Source organism: Triturus cristatus, chromosome 6 (genome assembly GCF_964204655.1).
Source record: "Triturus cristatus chromosome 6, aTriCri1.1, whole genome shotgun sequence".
Lineage (NCBI taxonomy): Eukaryota > Metazoa > Chordata > Amphibia > Caudata > Salamandridae > Triturus > Triturus cristatus.
Genome location: NC_140589.1, coordinates 1,769,412,553 through 1,769,430,434, shown reverse-complemented (window position 1 = coordinate 1,769,430,434; position 17,882 = coordinate 1,769,412,553).

The window sequence follows — 17,882 nt, the reverse complement described above, 5'->3', positions numbered from 1 at the left end:
AGTTATGCAGCACTGAGGATAAATCAACAGAGCCGCATTGCATGAATGTAAATAAAAAAACAATGCAGCATAACATTGATCAAGACATGTGCACCAACTAACTCATTAGCTGCACTCAAGCAAAAAATAAATAATTTAAAAGTCTTCGTTTAGCGAGCCATCATGGCGGATGTGTAGTCTGAACTCCGGGCAGTCTACATTAAATTCAACAATTATCCTGCCCGCATCTCACCCGGGTCCTGTGGCACAGACACCGGTATCTGGGGTGCACCACCTGAGGCGAGGTCCTGAGTCCCCAGCTAATGATGGCTATAGACCGTGGCCGTGATTGAGGGTCGTATGTAGAAGCATAGCAACCTGGGCACGGAAGACTGAGCCCCGTATATGCGGCAGACTGAGGCACTAGACACCCCCACCCCTACCAACTCGACTGGGCCCATGGAAGAGGTGACAAGGAACTGGTGTTGTGGATGGCTCAGCAGGCCTGGGGGCAGGAGACGACACGGGTGACTGAATTGGGGCCAAGAGACGGTGATGAGGCCCAGTGGTAGGTGGGGGCATGCTACAGTGGCCGCGGAGGCCCTCTCTTGAGATCTTGTGTCCGCCCCGAGGGCCGAGCGGAGAGAGCCGCCCCAGACCGAGCCGCAGTTTACCATGTGGGTAACTGGAGATGAGAGACCTGCAGTGATTCTGCGGGCAGCGTCTGGGGCAGTCCGCGAAGTGGCTAGATGGTGGGCCTCGTGGCTGGTTGATGGTGTAGTCAGCCACCCGGCCCCTACGATATTTTGCATCGCATTCACCCTCCTGGGCCGGGCTCAGACCAGGAGGTATAAATAAATGGTGACGTCAGCACTCGTGGCTGGTGGCACGAACCGAGCCTACGAGTGGACGTCTCTCATTGTGTGTGCCCCCACAAGTGTAGGCCTTCCCCCATTGCACCCCCATAGATCTGGTCCCACAGCCCTTAAAACTGGTGACGAGGCAGACGAACGCCATCGTGCACACTGCGGTCCCCTACCGTACTGCTGTCCCGTGGCAGTCGGCGGCGAGCTGCGGCGTTGTCCCATTCAGGTGTGGGCCAGGCGCATACTGAATAGAGTGCAGGTCCATCGCAGAGGTGAGGCCCTGCGGCAGGGCAGCCGTGAACTGTGAGGCCCGGAGGGTGAGGGTGAGGGCGCGTTGGTACCACAGGTACGCTCTGAGAGGAGTGAGCATGAGGGCGCGGCCAAGCCTGTGCACGCTGTGGCAGAGCAGCGTGTTGAAGAGAGGCGTGACCTGCCTGCGTGTGCTGTGAGGACGAGTAAAGTTCATGCCCTCCAGCGCTTATCTGCCACTAGTCAGCAGGCAGGGGAAATACCGGCGAAGTGGAAGGCACGTGGTGTGCGGCAGAGCAGTGAGTCTGGCAAGGAGCACAGGGCCCAGGTGGCTGGTGCTTGCAGAGTGAAGAGGGACGGCCTGGCCTGAGCAACCACGTGGAGGAGACCCTGCAAGCGGCGTGCAGTGAGTGACCGGGCATACATTCCTGCAAAACCATGCGAAGGGGCGCAAGAGTGGGTGCAGCAGACACAGCCAGGAACACCACCAGTGTACCTGCATCAGGGCCAGCAGGGACACCACCGCCATCACCTACAGCAGGAATTTGAGGGCAGAAGGAAGGCAAGATGTCCCAGCAAGCGGAGGGAGGTGCTCCAGCGGCAGTAGAACAAGGCCCGCGTAAAACACTGAACGCACTACCGCTGTTCAACCAACTAGCGGATCCGGCCACGGCCGCGCCCAGATGGCGCAAGTGGATTGGCCAACTGTAGAATTATTTCATTGCAGTGAGAGAAACACATGGGGCTGTCATGCTACACATGGGAGGAGACGAATTATATGAATTGGTTCCAGACCTATCTGACACTGGGGATAGGAAAGACTACGATAAAGCGGTGAGAGCATTAGACCGGTACTTTGACCCACAAGTGAATCCTGATTTTTAACACTTCAAATTGTGCAAGGCAAAGAGAAGAGGAGTCGGTGGATATGTTTTTCGCGAGATTGCGCAAGCTGGCTAGTTCGTGCACTAGGATTGACAAACCGCTAGAGATTAGAGCTCAGCTCATCCAAGGCGCAAGTCATCGGACCTGTGGAATCTTATCCTGCAGCAGCCGAGGATATCTCTAGATGACGTACTAGTCCTGGCAAGATATCACAAACTGGCAGATGCATGCGCCAGAGAGATGAGTCAGCCCTGGCAAGAAGAGCAGCCAGAGTAGCGCAAGGGCATGCGGCCGCGGTCAAAGAGGAACGGGTGGATGCCATCAGGAAGGGACCTGCAAGAGGAAGAGGGAGCGTGACTGGACGCTCAGGAGGCTGTGGCAATTGTGGACTAGACAGCCATCCACCGAGAGAGCGTCCTGCACAGGGGAAACCGTGCCTCAAGTGCAGGAAATTTGGGCACTTTGCGAAGGTGTGTATGAGTGCGTCAAGGGCGCCAGGAACAGGAAACAAACCAAGAAAGCATGGGATGCCCAGACAGATGGTCCGTGTAACTGGGGTTGTGGAGGAGTTGGAACGTCAGTTCCAGAACATGAGGATAACCGAGGACGATGAGGAAGAAGAGGTATTTGTTATCTCATACACTGGCCAGACTACCTCCAGGAAACGACCACCACCGATGTGTCTGCTTGGCATAGGGGAGAACAAACTCACAGCGTTGATAGACACGGGGGCCTCCGTGAATATTCTCGACGCAGCGCAATATGACCTACTCAAGCCCAAGACGCCGTTACAGTGCACCAGAGCTAAGATTTTCACCTCCAAGGAATGATCGACGTGGAGGTCATGCATGGAGATCAATCAGCCCTGACCCACTTCTACGGAACGAAAGACACTGCGGGCACATTGGTAGGCTGTCACTGCGCAGAAGACTTAGGTTTAGTAATGTTTGCGAGGAAAATACACCAATCACATGCTGGCAAGATCATGGAAGAGTTCCCCAGCCTTTTCGAGGGATTAGGATGTCTGAAAGGCGTCAAAATGAAGCTACACAGACAAAACGATCAAACCTATGGCATTGAGACACCGGAGAGTGCCATTCCACCTACGGCTGCTAGTGGAGGCTGAACTGGAGATAATGGGGGTGATTGAGAAGGTGTCTGGGCCCACCCCATGGGTATCCCCGCTAGTGATTGCTCCAAAACAACCAGGAGCCATAAGAGTCTGTGTGGAAATGTGCCTACCGAACACCGCCATTAAAAGAGAACGTCACATTACTCCTACAATAGACGAGATAGTGGCAGACCTTAACGGAGAGCAGTGGTTCTCCAAAGTTGACCTCAATTCAGCCAGTACATCACTACCTTTTCAACCCATGTGGGATTATGGCGGTTCAAACGACTCAGCTTTGGGGTATCCTCTGCGGCGGAGGTATTCCAGGATGCCATTCAAGGAGTGCTATCTGGTCTCATGGGAGTGATAAATGTGAGTGACGATGTGCTAATCTTCTCCAAGATCCGCGAGGAAAACAATGAGAGCGTGAGAGCTACTCTCCAACCGCTGGTGGAGCAGGGGCTAACGCTGCACAGTGAGAAGTGCCAATTCCATGCCGAGGTAGAATTGTTTGGTTACCGGTTCTTGAAGGATGGCTTACAGGTAGACCCCGCAAAAGTAGAAGCAATTAAGGCGGCTACCGTTCCACAGAATCAGTCAGAAATGAGAAGCTTCCACGGCATGGCAAATTATTGTGGCCGTTTCATTCCCCACTTGGCCACACTGTCGGAGCCATTGCGGGCACTAACCAAGAAGGATGTGAAGTGGCAATGGATTGGGGAGGTGTCGAAGGTATTTCAAGACATCAAAGGGGCACTGCTGCAGGGGGCCACGGTGGCGTATTTCAAACCAGGGCACCCCACCGATCTGGTGGTTGATGCGAGCCTGGTAGGCCTAAGGGCAGTACTCTAGATGGAGAGGAAGAGTGGGTGCCATTCGCCTATGCCAGTCGAGCCCTAACTGCGGTGGAGACTCCTTATGCCCAGATTGAGAAAGAGGAGTTGGCGATAAGGTGGGCTTGTCAGCACTTCGATATATATCTCTGTGGCCAACGATTCAACAGACCACAAACCCTTGGTCCCCCTGTTCACAGGAATGGCGAGAAGCGGACCCCCGAGAATCGAGAAGTGGGCGGTCCAGATTCAACATTGCAACTTCGAGCTGGTCTATCGACCCGGAGCCAACATCCCGGCAGACTGTCGCGACACCCACTAACCAACTTCACGAGCCAGCCAGCTAAGGTGGATGACGGGGCAGAGTCATTTGTCAGACACATCACCAGAGAGGCTTGCCCTCGAGCTCTGTCGTAGGAAGAAATTCGGACAGCCACTGAGGATGATGAATGCTTGCTGGCAGTGAAGAAGATGCTACGAAGCCATGCCTGGAAGAACTTTCTGGACGGAGCGAGCAGAAGGATGGAGGAGCACAGAGAAATGTGAACGGGGGTCTGGAAATGCCGAGACTAGTTCAGTGAAAGTAGCCAGGGGATTGTTCTCAGAGGAACCAAAATTGTAATGCTGGGCAAGCTATGGAAATGAACAACTGACCTGGCTCACCAAGGGCACCAGGGGATTGAGAAAACCAAGGCACATTTGCGGACAAAAGTGTGGTTCCCCGGCAAGGACCGAATGGTTGAGGAGAAAGTGCAAAGCTGTCATGAATGCCAAATCACAGGAGGGGAAGCGCCAGTTCCACCAATAATCACTGAACAGTCATCTACAAAGCCTTGGGCGTCAGTTAGTAGGGACTTTAGGAGTTTCCCGGACAGGAGATTGACCCTGGTCATAATCGACAGTTATTCAAAGTTTCCCGTAGTGGAGATAGTTAGATCGACAGCCTTCGAAAATGTCAAGCCTGCACTACAAAAAACATTTGCGCTCCTAGGAATGCCAGTGGTAGTGGGCACAGACAATAGACCACCTTTCCATGGACAAGAATTCCGTGAGTACATGGAGCACCATAACATCCGTCACCAGAAAATAACTCCGCAATGGCCTCAAGCCAACAGTGAGGTAGAGAGACTCATGCGGACAATCAACAAGGCTCTTCAAATTGGGGTGACTCGGCAAGAGGACCTTGAAGAGTGTCTGCAGAGGTTTCTAAGGGTGTACAGGCAAACACCACCTAAAGACCGGTGCCTGGCCCAATTTGGCTATACCCATACATTTCATTCTGGCTTTGTGAGGGACTCACGGGGCACAGGTATTCTTATACATTGTAGGGTGCCCTTCAAGACCATTAGAGTGTAGGCGGATGATCATGGTAGATATGTGTTTGTGGCAGGGATGCTTTACCGGGTACCCATCACACTTGGTAGTGTCTATGCCTCACCACCACTGGGACAGACCTTTATGGACCGTATTGTTGGGTTATGGGGAGAACTGCCTGGTGGTCTGTTATCTCGGGTGGACCTTCCAGCCAGGGGACTCTCCCTTGGTGGCCCTTCAGCTTCATGTGGGCCTGAGACGCCCTCCCTTTCAATGATGACTGTCGCCTTGGCACCCGACATTTAAGACTCTTCTTTATCTGTCTATAACAGAATATTTCTCATTCAACAACAGGATGGTGTCCTCCAGGGCAATGCTATGGGAGGCACTAAAGAACAAATTACTTACCTTTGCTAACGATTTATCCGTAATAGATATAGATTAGTTATGGATTCCTCACCTTAGAATTACTCCCGGGCCCCAGACTGGATCTGGAGAATTTTTTCCACAGCAGTACCCTTGCTCGTTGATAGGTGGCGTCGGTCGACTCCGGGTTAGTCGTTGGCACTGTGGTCGCTGGAATGACGTTGCGGTACCTACTTAGACGCCGCCCTTGCACGCTGATGTCAGTTCTTTACACAACATTCCACATCAGAAGCGCAGAGCCATACAAGACACTGACCACTGGTGCACAGAACTAGGGCCGAAGGTAAGTAACTTCATCTGAAAGAGACAATTAGTTATGGATTCCTCACCTTAGAATAGATACCCCAGCAATACCAACCCCGAAGGTGGGTCTGCGAACCAAGTTCACACCAGAAAGTCCTGGAGAACTGAACGGCCACAGAAGCCGTCTCTCTGGACTTGGCTGTCCATGCAGTAGTGTTTGGTAAACGTGTGCAGTGAAGCCCACGTAGCTGCCTGGCAGATGTCAAAAAGAGTGACTCCTCGTCCAAAGGCAATAATGGCTGCCGTCGCCCTGGTGAAATGGGCACGCATGCAACCCCACTGGAGGGTCCTTTTTCGCCACGGAATAGCAGATTTTGATGCAAAAAACGACAAATCGGGAGATGGTTTGGTTTTGCACGTCCTGACCTTTCTTGGCACCTACATAGCAAACAAAGAGCTAGTCATCCACCTGGAATTGTTATGTGCGATCCAAATAGAACGAAAGTGCACGTTTTGGATCTAAATGGTGGAGCCTCTCTTCCTCTTGAGAAGGATGCGGAGGCGGAAAGAAGGTGGGCAAAGTGATGGTCTGTCCTATGTGGAAAGTGGTAACCACTTAGGTAAGGAAAGAATGCCTAGTGCGAAGGACAACTTTGTCCTGATGAACAGCTCGAAAAGGAGGTTTAGAAGAAAGGGCTTGAAGCTCACTCACCCTGCAGAGGTGATGGCAACCAGAAAGGCAGTTTTAAGGGTCAGAAGTCTGAGAGGACAGTTATGTAGCAGCTTGAAAGGAGCACACATAAGATAAGTGAGAACCAGATTGAAGTCCCACTGGGGCATTACGATATGGGTTGGAGGAAACAAGTGAGTAATGCCCTTAAGGAAGTGATTTACAATAGGGGACTTGAAAAGAAAAGGCTGGTCAGGCAGCCGAAGGAAGGCCAAAATGGCTGAAAGATAGCCTTTGAGAGAGCCCAGAGCAGAGCCCTGCTGGGTGAAAGAAAGGATGAAGAGGAGAACCTCTGAAAGTGGGGTAGAAAGGCTATGCACAGCCTTTGCTGTGCACCATGCCACAAACTTGTTCCATCTGCAGGCATATACCGTTTTGGTGGAGGGAAGCCTGGATGTCAAGATAACATTACGGACTTCGGAAGGAAGGTTGAAACCTGTCAACTGTCGCAGCTCAATCTCCATGCAGGGAGGTGGAGGCTGGACAGGTTTGGGTGGAGGACCGTCCCCTGCTGCTGCGACAAAAGATCCTCCTGAAGAGGCAGTCTGATCAGAGGATCGATGGCCATGTGTAATAGCTCGGGATACCAGACTCTTCGTGCCCAATCCGGGGCCACAAGAATAACTTGGGCCCAGCCGTGCTTGGTCTTCTTCAGCACTCTGGGCAGAAGTGGTATAGGCAGAAAGGCGTATAGAAGACCACAACTCCACTCGCGATGAAAAGTGTTGTCTAGCGAGTGCCACCTTGGAAATTCTAACGCGCAGAGCTGCTGACATGGCGCGTTCTCTTTGATGGCGTATACATTTAACCAAAATTCTCCCTGCTGCTGAAAGAAACCTTGCACCACCTACGAGTGAAGACGCCATTCGTGATCCATCATGCACCTGCAGCTGAGTTCGTCCGCGCTGGCGTTCAGAGAACCTGCTAGGTGTTGAAGCACCAGAGATATGCCTTGATGTTCCAGCCATGTCCAAAGGCAAAGAGCCTCTTGACATAGGGTCCAGAACCCCGCCCTGTTTGTTGCAGTACCACATGACGGGGGTGGTGTCCATGAACACCGGCACTACTCTTCCCCGGACAGAGTGAAGTAATGCCTTTAATGCAAGATGAATCGCTCGAAGCTCAGGAAGGTTGATATGGGGCCTGGACTCCACTGGAGACCAGAGGCCTCTGATCTCCGCCTCTCCCATGTGGCCGCCCCATCCCAGAAGGAATGAGTCTGTCACCACTGTGTGAGCTGTTTGCGGAATGAAGAGAGATCTGCCGTTGACCCAATCCCGGTTCATTAGCGACCACTGCAATTGGCGTGCAGTGCCCTCCGAGATCTGGACGAAATTGAAAAGATTCCCCTGATGCTGCGCCCACTGGATCTTCAGGTCCCACTGCAGAACCCACATATGCCACTTGGCATAGTCCACCAGCAGGATGCATGAGGCCCAGTAGCCTCAGGGTCATTCTGACCTAAACCGGGATAGAGGCTGAAAGACCTGAATCATAGCCCAAACATCCCAGACTCGCTGCTCGGGAGGATAAGCCCAAAACCACGCTGTGTCCAGTACCGCTCCGATGAAAAGGAGCTTCTGGGAGGGAATCAGGTGTGACTTCGGCACATTGATGGTGAACCTCACCGAATGCAGGAGGTTGGCTGTAGTCTGGATGTGGGAGACGACAGCCTGTGGCAAGCCCATCTTCAATAGATAGTCGTCGAGATAGGGGAAGACTGGAACCCCTGAGCTGCGCAGAATAGCTGCGACCACCGCCATCACTTTCATGAACACCAGAGGGGCGCTGGTAAGGCCGAAGGGGAGCACGGTAAACAAAGTGCTTGTGGCCTACCGTGAACCGAAGGTAAAATCGATGGGCCGGACTCCACTGGAGACCAGAGGCCTCAGATCTCCGCATCTCCCATGTGGCCGCCCCACCGCAGTAGTGATGCTTCTGTCACCACTGTGAACTCTGGTTGGGGAATGGACAGAGATCTGCAGCTGACCCAATCCCGGTTCATAAGCAACCACTGCAATTGGCGTGCAGTGCCCTCCGAGATCTGGACGCAATTGGAAAGATTCCCCTGATGCAGTTCCCACTGGATCTTCAGGTCCCACTGCAGACCCCACATATGCCTCCTGGCATAGTCCACCAGCAGGATGCAGGAGGTCATGAGGCCCAGTAGCCTCAGGGTCATTCTGACCTAAACCTGGGATAGAGGCTAAAGATCGGAATCATAGCCCAAATATCCCAACTCGCTGCTCAGGAGGATAAGCCCAAAACCACGCTGTGTCCAGAACCGCTCCGATGAAAAGGAGCTTCTGAGAGGGAATCAGGTGTGACTTCGGCACATTGATGGTGAACCTCAGCGAATGCAGGAGGTCGGCCGTAGTCTGGAGGTGGGAGACGACAGCCTGTGGCAAGCCCGCCTTCAACAGCCAGTCGTCGAGATAGGGGGAAGACTGGAACCCCTGATCTGCGCAGATGAGCTGCGACCACCGCCATCACTTTAATGAACACCTGAGGGGCGCTGGTAAGGCCGAAGGGGAGCACGGTAAACTGAAAGTGCTCGTGGCCTACCGTGAACCGTAGGTAACGTCGATGGTCCGGCAGGACCGGGGATGTGAAAATAAGCATCCTGCAAGCCCAATGCTACCATCCATTCTCCAGGGTCAAGAGCAGACAGGACCTGAGACAGGGTCAACATTTCGAACTTCCCCTTCCTGAAGAAGCGGTTGACATTCCTGAGATCCAAGATAGGGCGCAGTCCCTTGTCCTTCTTGGGCACCAGAAAGTAGTGGGAATAACAACCACGACCTACTTCTGGGGCAGGAACTCGCTCGATGGCTCCCTTGGCCAAGAGAGCCATAACTTCCTGTTGGAGAAGGGCCAAGTGATCCTCTGACATGCAATGGGTCTAAGGTGGCATGGATGGAGGGGTAGTCTCGAAGGGGAGGGAGTAGTCCCTTCAGACTATCTGCAAAACCCACCTGTCCAATGTGATGGTGAGCCAGTGGGGAAGGTGCTGGCGAATTCTGCTGCCCACTTGCAAAACATTGCCCTGAAAGGTTGGACTAGGAGAGCTTGGAGGTTGCTGCAGAGGGGGAGCTGGTGGACTGGCCCTCCCGCGGGCCCGCAGACCTACGACGGTGGATCCCACATCCCCGGCCACACAGGGGCTGGACAGCATGTGCGGGCGCTGGACAGCATGCGCAAAGCAAACACAAGGAGATGATGGACGGAGTGCTGAAACTTTTCAGACACTCACCACCAGCCACAGATCTAGGTTGAATCCATCATCATTCTTTAGCTCACTTTGCCACCCCTGATAAGACAGCTATATGCAAATCAGTCTTGACCCTCTGCCTCATGGGAACAGTCCAGGCCGAACTGCCAAGTCATGTCTTCCCTGGACTGGAAACAAGCATCCTGGGACCGGTTTCGGGCTAACAGCCCTCATCAGCCAGGCTAGCTTGAATCCAGTGGCAAAGTGAACAATGGACCCACGTCTGGGCATACTTTGTCAACTTAAGGCGAACAAAGCAAACACACGGAGATGATGGACAGAGTGCTGAAACTTTTCAGACACTCACCCCCCAGTCACAGATCTGCGTTGAATCCATCATCGTTCTTTAGCGCACTTTGCCACCCCAGTTCAGACATAGCTATATCCAAATCAGTCTTAACCCTGTGCCTCATGGGAACAGTCCAGCCCGAACTGCCAAGCCATGTCTTCCCTGGACCGGAAACAAGCATCTTGGGACCGGTTTCGGGCTAACAGCACTCATCAGCCAGGCTAGCTTGAATCCAGTGGCAAAGTGAGCAAGAGACCCACGTCTGGGCGTACCCTGCCAACTTGGGGCGAACATGCGCAGGCCTGTGGCTCTAGGCCGGACGTGGTGAGGCACCCCTTCCATAGCGGGAAGTCGAGGCACATGGACCTGGCCATAGCCCTGGTATCCTTAAAGCGGTCAAGCGCATTGTCCGCCTTGTCGCCAAACAAGCGACAGCCATCAAAGGGCATGTCCAAAAGCGTAGCTTGGCCTTCACCGAAAAAGCGAGTAGACCTCAACCAGGTGTAGCGTCTAAGGGCAACCGACGTGGAAATCGTCCTGCCTAGCGAGTCGGCGGTGTCCAGCACACATCTGATGGCGAACTTCACTGCGTCTCTCCCTTCACCAGCTGCACAGGAGAGCATGGCCCAGGTCTCCTCCAAGCACTGTGGCAGCACCTGCACAACCGTGTCCCACACTGAGTGGGAGTAACGGACCAAAAGACATGCGGTGCTCACCGATCGCAGTCCCAAGCTGGAGGAAGAAAATGTTTTCTTCCCAAGTTGGTCCAGCTTCTTGGATTCCCTATCAGGTGGTGCATTAGGGAATGTGGCCTTGGAAGTCGAGGCTTCGACTACCAAGCTCTCAGGGGTGGGGTGGTGAGACAGGAAAATGGGGTCGCCCGGGGCCAGGCGGTGGCGTCGGGCGATCATCCTATCCACAGTAGCCCCTGTGTTGGGCTTGGACCAAGTGCCCAAAACGATGTCCGTGAGGGCCTCATTGAACGGCAACAGATGCTTCGAATAGGCTGCTGCCAGCTGAAGCACCTCGGTCAGGAGGTTAGTTCTGACCGCCAGCATAGGAAGCTCGAGGTTGAAGCTCGAGGTTGAAGCCCTCGGCCGAGCTATGCAACATCACTGCGTAGGATGCACCCGCCTCCGTAGCCACGGTAGGCGGAGAAAGCATGCCAAGGTCTGGGGAGATGTCCAGACTACTGGCATCACCCAACTCCTCTCTCCAGTCCGGTTCCTCGAACTTGCCTGCTAGAGGTTCCATAGACCCCTCCCAGTCCTCGTCACCCTCCCTTGGTAGACACTCAGGGTGTTGGGGAGAACAGGGGTACAAAAGTACCAGTTGGCGCCAGTCCCGACGTCGGCCGACATCGGTCCGGCTCCAAGTCTACATCGAGGGGGAGACAATGTCGGCTGGGGAGACAAACGGCGTTGGAGGTGTCATCACTTGATTTGGCACCAGAGGAGGTGTCACGAGGTCGACCGGTGCCTGGATCCTTGAGGGCCCTGCGGTGCCGGAGCCAAAGCCACCGGCATTGAAGGCCTAGAGCCCCCAGCCGAGTCCGCGGGGCCCAAGGGCATGCCAGTGGAGTCTGGCTGCCCAAAGATGGAATGTAAGGCTTCGTAAAAGCTGCGAAGCTGGGCAGGGGTCGCCCCCCGGCTCCTGGAGAGGGAGGGAAGGCTGGAGTCGACCCAACAGGCTCTGCGCTGGCTGGTGCGGAAAAAGAAAGAACTGACATCAGCACGCGAGGGGGGCGTTAAGTAGATACCTATAATCAAGGAGAATGTTACCAGGGTTCATGTGGTTCTTTCCGTCATTTAGTTAAAAAACCCTCATTCACGTAAAACAGGTCAAAGGGCGGTATATCTTGATTCTCCGCCTTAGTTCAAGTACCTGACAGCATCATCATAGGGTTTCTTTCATGCTTCCTCCACCCGGAGGAAACCACTGGATATTACAGTAGTGATCAGAAATCAAAAAGTGTTGCTAAACAAAAAATGCTCTTTACTATGGAAACTCTGACATAACTATAACTATATGAGAGATTTGCATTTAAAGAGGTCCTTGGGGTGGGGATAAAATCTGGACTCTTGTTCACAGATGCTTTGACTGGCGCCTTTGAAGAGGACTAGTTAATCCTGATTGGCTAGCCACACCATGAAAAATATGTTGTGGCAGCCATTATATGACTCCAGAATATGGTACCTCTATCCTGGAAATAAAACAAAAAAAGATATATACATGGGCAGAGTGAGCATGCCCTGACCCAAAGTAGTATGTGATGGGAGGAGGCCCAAAAGGACAGTCCCTTGATTGGCTGGCCATAATATGGATATCATCATGTTGTGGCAGCCATTATAGGACTTGGGGACGTGGCCCCCACTGAAATGCATGTAGTGAAAACCTGTTTTTGAGGGTAACAAAAAAAGGAGCACATATAAAAGTTCACAGATTTTAGTCATAGTATAAACCATTTGTTGGAGGTATTATACTAATTTCAGGAATTATGGTGTGCTGTAAGGTGTTTTTACCCTTTGCAAAGTGCTGATCTTCTGCTGGGATTTGCTAAACCATGTTTGAGAGAAACGGTTCTCTCTTTTTTTCTGATATAGGTTATGTAAAGTGATCTATAACATAGGAGGATAGCTCATTTGCTATACAATCACACTATAGTCTTCACCCATGTGAGAATAAAGCTGAATGTTCAGAGTAAAACATGTAAGTACAACAGCAGCAGCTAGTCAGTTGATTCCCCAATGTTATGCTATAGTTTTACCACAGTGTTTTAACAAACAACTAGAATGCTATTATGTATTTTTATGACAAAACTGTGGAAAACCTGAAACCATATGGGTTGCATGACTTTACAACGCATGCCATTACAACGCATGCTTTTACAACGCAAACATTACAAAGCAAACACAACTAAAACGCATGCTTTTACAACGAATATTACAATGAAGTCCCATAGACTAGCATTATAACTACCATTACAAGGCATACCACATAATTACTGTAAACAGTGGAAAAAATGTTATCAGCCTCTTGTACATTTTTGCTAAAACTGTAACACATGATTTTGAGATATCAATTATAAAAGAAATGGAGAATGAACATTTACTGTATTTATCAAGGTTAAAAAAAATGTAATCAATATAACGATGATAGAAAACAAAGCAGATGCATTACACAAAAGGATTTTTTCAAGTGTCCTTTCTCTATTATTACTAAAACTCTGCATTCAGTGATGTCCCAAAATGAATGCCACTCTAAGAAAGGAAGGAAAAACATTGTGTTTGCAAAACTTTACATATTACATATAGTTTGACAGAATCTGTTTCACAATTAAAAATGCAATCTAAATCATATTTTGTTTTAAATTACCATTCACCACACAAAAACGTATAAATAGAGCCATCCACCATTTTGTGCTCAGTGAATCACTGACTTCCCAGGTTTCCACACGCATCGGAGCACGGAGAAAAAAAAAGAGACAGATTGCTTTTGAACACTGCCACCTACAGAGCAAGTAAGTAAAACTGTTACAACAAACACACATCAGATAATACACTAAAACCCCTGAACATTTGGTAATAATTTGTTTTTATTAGTCCACAGACTTCTGCCTGATTATCTATAAAGACACTCAAAAGTAAATGAATCTTAAATAAATCAACTGGTATTAAAAAAAAAAAAACCATTGAATAATTTTTTTATTTTTAAATAAAATAAAACTAAATTACTGAGGTGGTATTTAAAATTTCTAATAGAAGTATGCAATGGGTTGTCATTTAGATCAGAATTTACCTCAAGGCACATACATGTAAGTGAAGGGGGACAAAATTACGAATCCATCTCTGACAAACGTTTGCCTCAGGCAAGGTGCTGGATGGTGGTGTGGGCAAATTTACTATTCCTACTCTGACAGGTTTTTGCCTCAGGGAAGGTGCTCAATGGCGATGGGGGGACTAAATTGACTATTCCTACTCTGACAGGTGTTTGCCTCAGGCAAGGTGCTGGATGGTGGTGGGGGCTAATTTACTATTCCTACTCCTACAAGTGCTTGCCTCAGGGAAGGTGCTGGATAGTGGTGTGGGCAAATCTACTATTCCTACTACGACAGGTGTTTGTCTCCTGGAATGTGCTGGATAGTGGTGGGGGCAAATTTACTATTCCTCCTCCAACAGGTGTTAGCCTCAGGGAATGTGGTTGATGGTGTTGGGGGACTAGAATTACTAACCCTACTCCAACATATGTTTGACACAATATAGTACAATGAGCCCTATCAGTGCTGCCCTGAAAGAAAATAATACAACTGTACTTAAATAAAAATAAGCATAAACAGTAAATAATAGTCACATTTTGCTTTCTTTTCCAGAATTGCAAATATTTTTCCTTGGAAATTAAAGGCTCAAAATCCACACCATACTACAAACAATCCAAAGAGTTTATGAACATTGAAATAGTCTGACAGGGAAAACATTTATACAATAACCTTTTAATTCCATATGGTATTAAACACTGCACCAATATAAGAAGGGACATGTAAAACCAGTGCTAACCCAATCTCAATAGACAAAATAAAAACATATCTGAATAAGTGTAGTATCATAAAACTAAGCACAGAAAAAAGCATAGTCCTTTTTGCAGGTGTAACGCAAACCATCCATCCGCTGGAAAACAAATGGAAATAATAAGATACCATCATGTCTTCTTTACATTTCTCTACAGATCAACCCATATCACACCACCAGTGTGGAGGAACACATCCTCAATAAAAATCAAATAAACACCATCAGAAGTTGCTTATCACACAAGAAGCCAAACATTGAAGGTAAAATTGAACAAAAAAACAATTATCACCAATAATAACTTTCTTTTTGCAGGTTTCAAGGGAAAATACATTTGTGTGCCAACATAGCATTGTCTAACAATTATGAACTTTGCAAGCAATAAAAAATGTTGTTTTTCAAATAAATAATTTCAAAACATTTTTTGTTGCGGGGTAATTTCATTTTTAAAGCAAAACATAAAAAACATTTTTTTGGCTTTCTTTCAGAACAGAACAAGCTATAGCACACCGCCTATCTGAAGGAACACATTCTCAACAAATCAGAAAACCCACACCATTACCTTAAGAAATTACAATTCAGACAACAGAGAACCCTATTTAAGGTAACATATAACAAAAACTCAACTATCTCCAAAAATAACTTTTTTTTCACAGTCATCAACACAAAAAACATTCCAAAGCCAACATAGCAAAGCCTACGAAATTCCACCATTGTTATCAAAAGAAAATGTAGACTGTGATACAAGTAATCTCAAAACTTTTTTTGCTTGCAGGATAATTTAAAAAAAAAAAAAAAAAATTCATGTACCAAATCACTACAACAATGTTTTCTCTTTTTTTCTTTCTAGATACTAATAAAGAATGGCAGCAAGAAATCAAGCAAACTATATAAACTCAAGCAGGGGAAACAGACTACTGCGTTACAGTGGCTACATCTATTGTAAGGAGAGATTAACTGAGCCCAGGAGTCATTGGAGGTGTGTGCAGTATTATGCGTCCCATTACACAGGCAGAGCGGTTACTCTTGGTGACACTGTTGAAAAGACAACCTATCTGGGGGCGCTAGAGGGCGCACGGCAAGATGGCTGCGCCTTAGTGCAGCTCTACCGGCTATTTTACAATCCGACCACAATCCTGATTCCAGACTTGGCAGACAGCAACATCTAACCTATTAATGAGATATCCAGGGACTCAAGACGAGACTGTGGCAGTGGGCGGCTCCGAATCTTCAGTGGTGAGCTGTTTTCTGTGAAATTAAGGTGCCGCCGCGACAAACAAACATGGCAGCCGCTGCCCGCGCTGGCTCCCCTTTACCTCTGAGGATCCCCTAGAGGCACTGCCACTCAGGAACTTGGCCGCTGGGGTGTCGGAGGAGCGGTGGGAGCCCGAGCAAATAAGAAGATTTCTGCCAGAGGGACCACTGTGAGGCGCTGCCACTGTGGGAGGCCGCCGGGCCTGCGAGAACGTTGCTCGCATGCTGCGCTGAGGCCGCGGTGAGTGATTTTGCTTGGAATGAGGCGGGCTGGCTCTTGGTGAACTACATGCGCTGCTGGTCCCCCTCTGGCTGCGGAGGCGCGACATGGGGCCTAGGTCCAGCTCCTGGACTAATCTGCTGTTGCGGACTCTACTAGAAGGCCTTCCCTCATGACTTGATCTGCTGCATTGGTGTTGAGGTGCAGTTGTGCTGACTCCTGCGATTGCCTACCTGTGCGGCTGATGACTTCTTGGATCTTGTGTCCCTGAATACTCCCCAGCGCGTGGTATTACCTTGGAGGAAGGTGCGCTGCTAGCTGACGTGCAGTGGGAGCTGGGGTGTGCTGTGCACCAGACGTTTGGACGTATGGGCTGCTGACAATACGCGAGAGGCTGGATTGGGGCACCCGGGCTGCAGAGAGATCCACCTCCAAGCCTGGTAAATCTTGGCAGTCTGCTTTGGAGGAGGTCAGTCCAGTGCCTGCACAGATTGTTGTAGTGGCCTGGGACTGTGTAAGCCTGTGGTGACATAGAGATATATTGGCAGATCCAGGAGGTGGTGCCCTTTAGACCTATAGCTCATAGACAATTGTACATGTAAAAGACCCGCTCCACTGTGTGGTGTTTTTCTGTCAGACTGAGTGGTGGTGAGAGGAGATCGCTACTGCTAAAGGGTCCTCCAAGATCTTCAATAACCCCGAAAGCTGCCATGGAGCATCTCAAGACACTGAAGAAGCGACACCGCGAAGCTGCTGATGATCCAGACGAGGAGTAACAGCGAATTACTAGCTGGGCCTGCATAACAGTGATCATGTTGCCCGCCGGCTCTCGATATTATGCTTTGGTGGCCGCTGTAAGCGGGGACGTTCATTGATGCTGGGTAACTTTATATAAAATTCTGTATTATGAGGGGGTTTCATGTTTGGTATATCTCCTGTTGTGCATGTGAGCACTGAGGGAAAAAAAAAGATGGAATGGACCGATGTCTCACAGGCATTGAACATTGACTGTGCTGTCACGTTGACACTATTGACAAGATCGGCCACCTCCCTTCTCACTGGGAGGCTGAATGCACTCTAGTGCTCCCCAATGGGTGTACCCCGATTATTTCTCTCGGTTGGGTTTTCGTTGAAGGGATTGTTTGTATTTCACCTGGATGTCTTTAGCAAGTTGGGGGTGCTGAAGTGGGGTAACTTGGCAGACACTGTACAGTGTAATAGCGGCAGAGTTGGTGGCACGATGGTCCTTTCTGGGATGTATGCAAAGCGGTATCTTGCAATGTATGATGGTTAAATACATGTGTCCAGGTGGTATTATTAAGTTAATGTGCATGGTCTCAACAACCCCAAAAGATCCGTAATGTACTAGCATTTCTAGACAGACAAGATGTGCAGGTCGCGTTTCTATAGGAGACGCATCTTAGTAAATATACAGAACAAAACGTGGGGGGGTCGATGGGCTGTGGTACGTGTTGCTGCATCGTATTCTTCCTATTCTAGAGGAGTGCTGATTCTGATCAGAAGGGGTACTTCTTTCACTGTGATTAAGTCCGAAGCCGATGAGCAGGGAAGGGTGCTTCTGATCCAGGGCAAACTGGGTGGCACAATGGTGCTTTTTGTTAATACTTATGGTCCTAACATTGACGATCC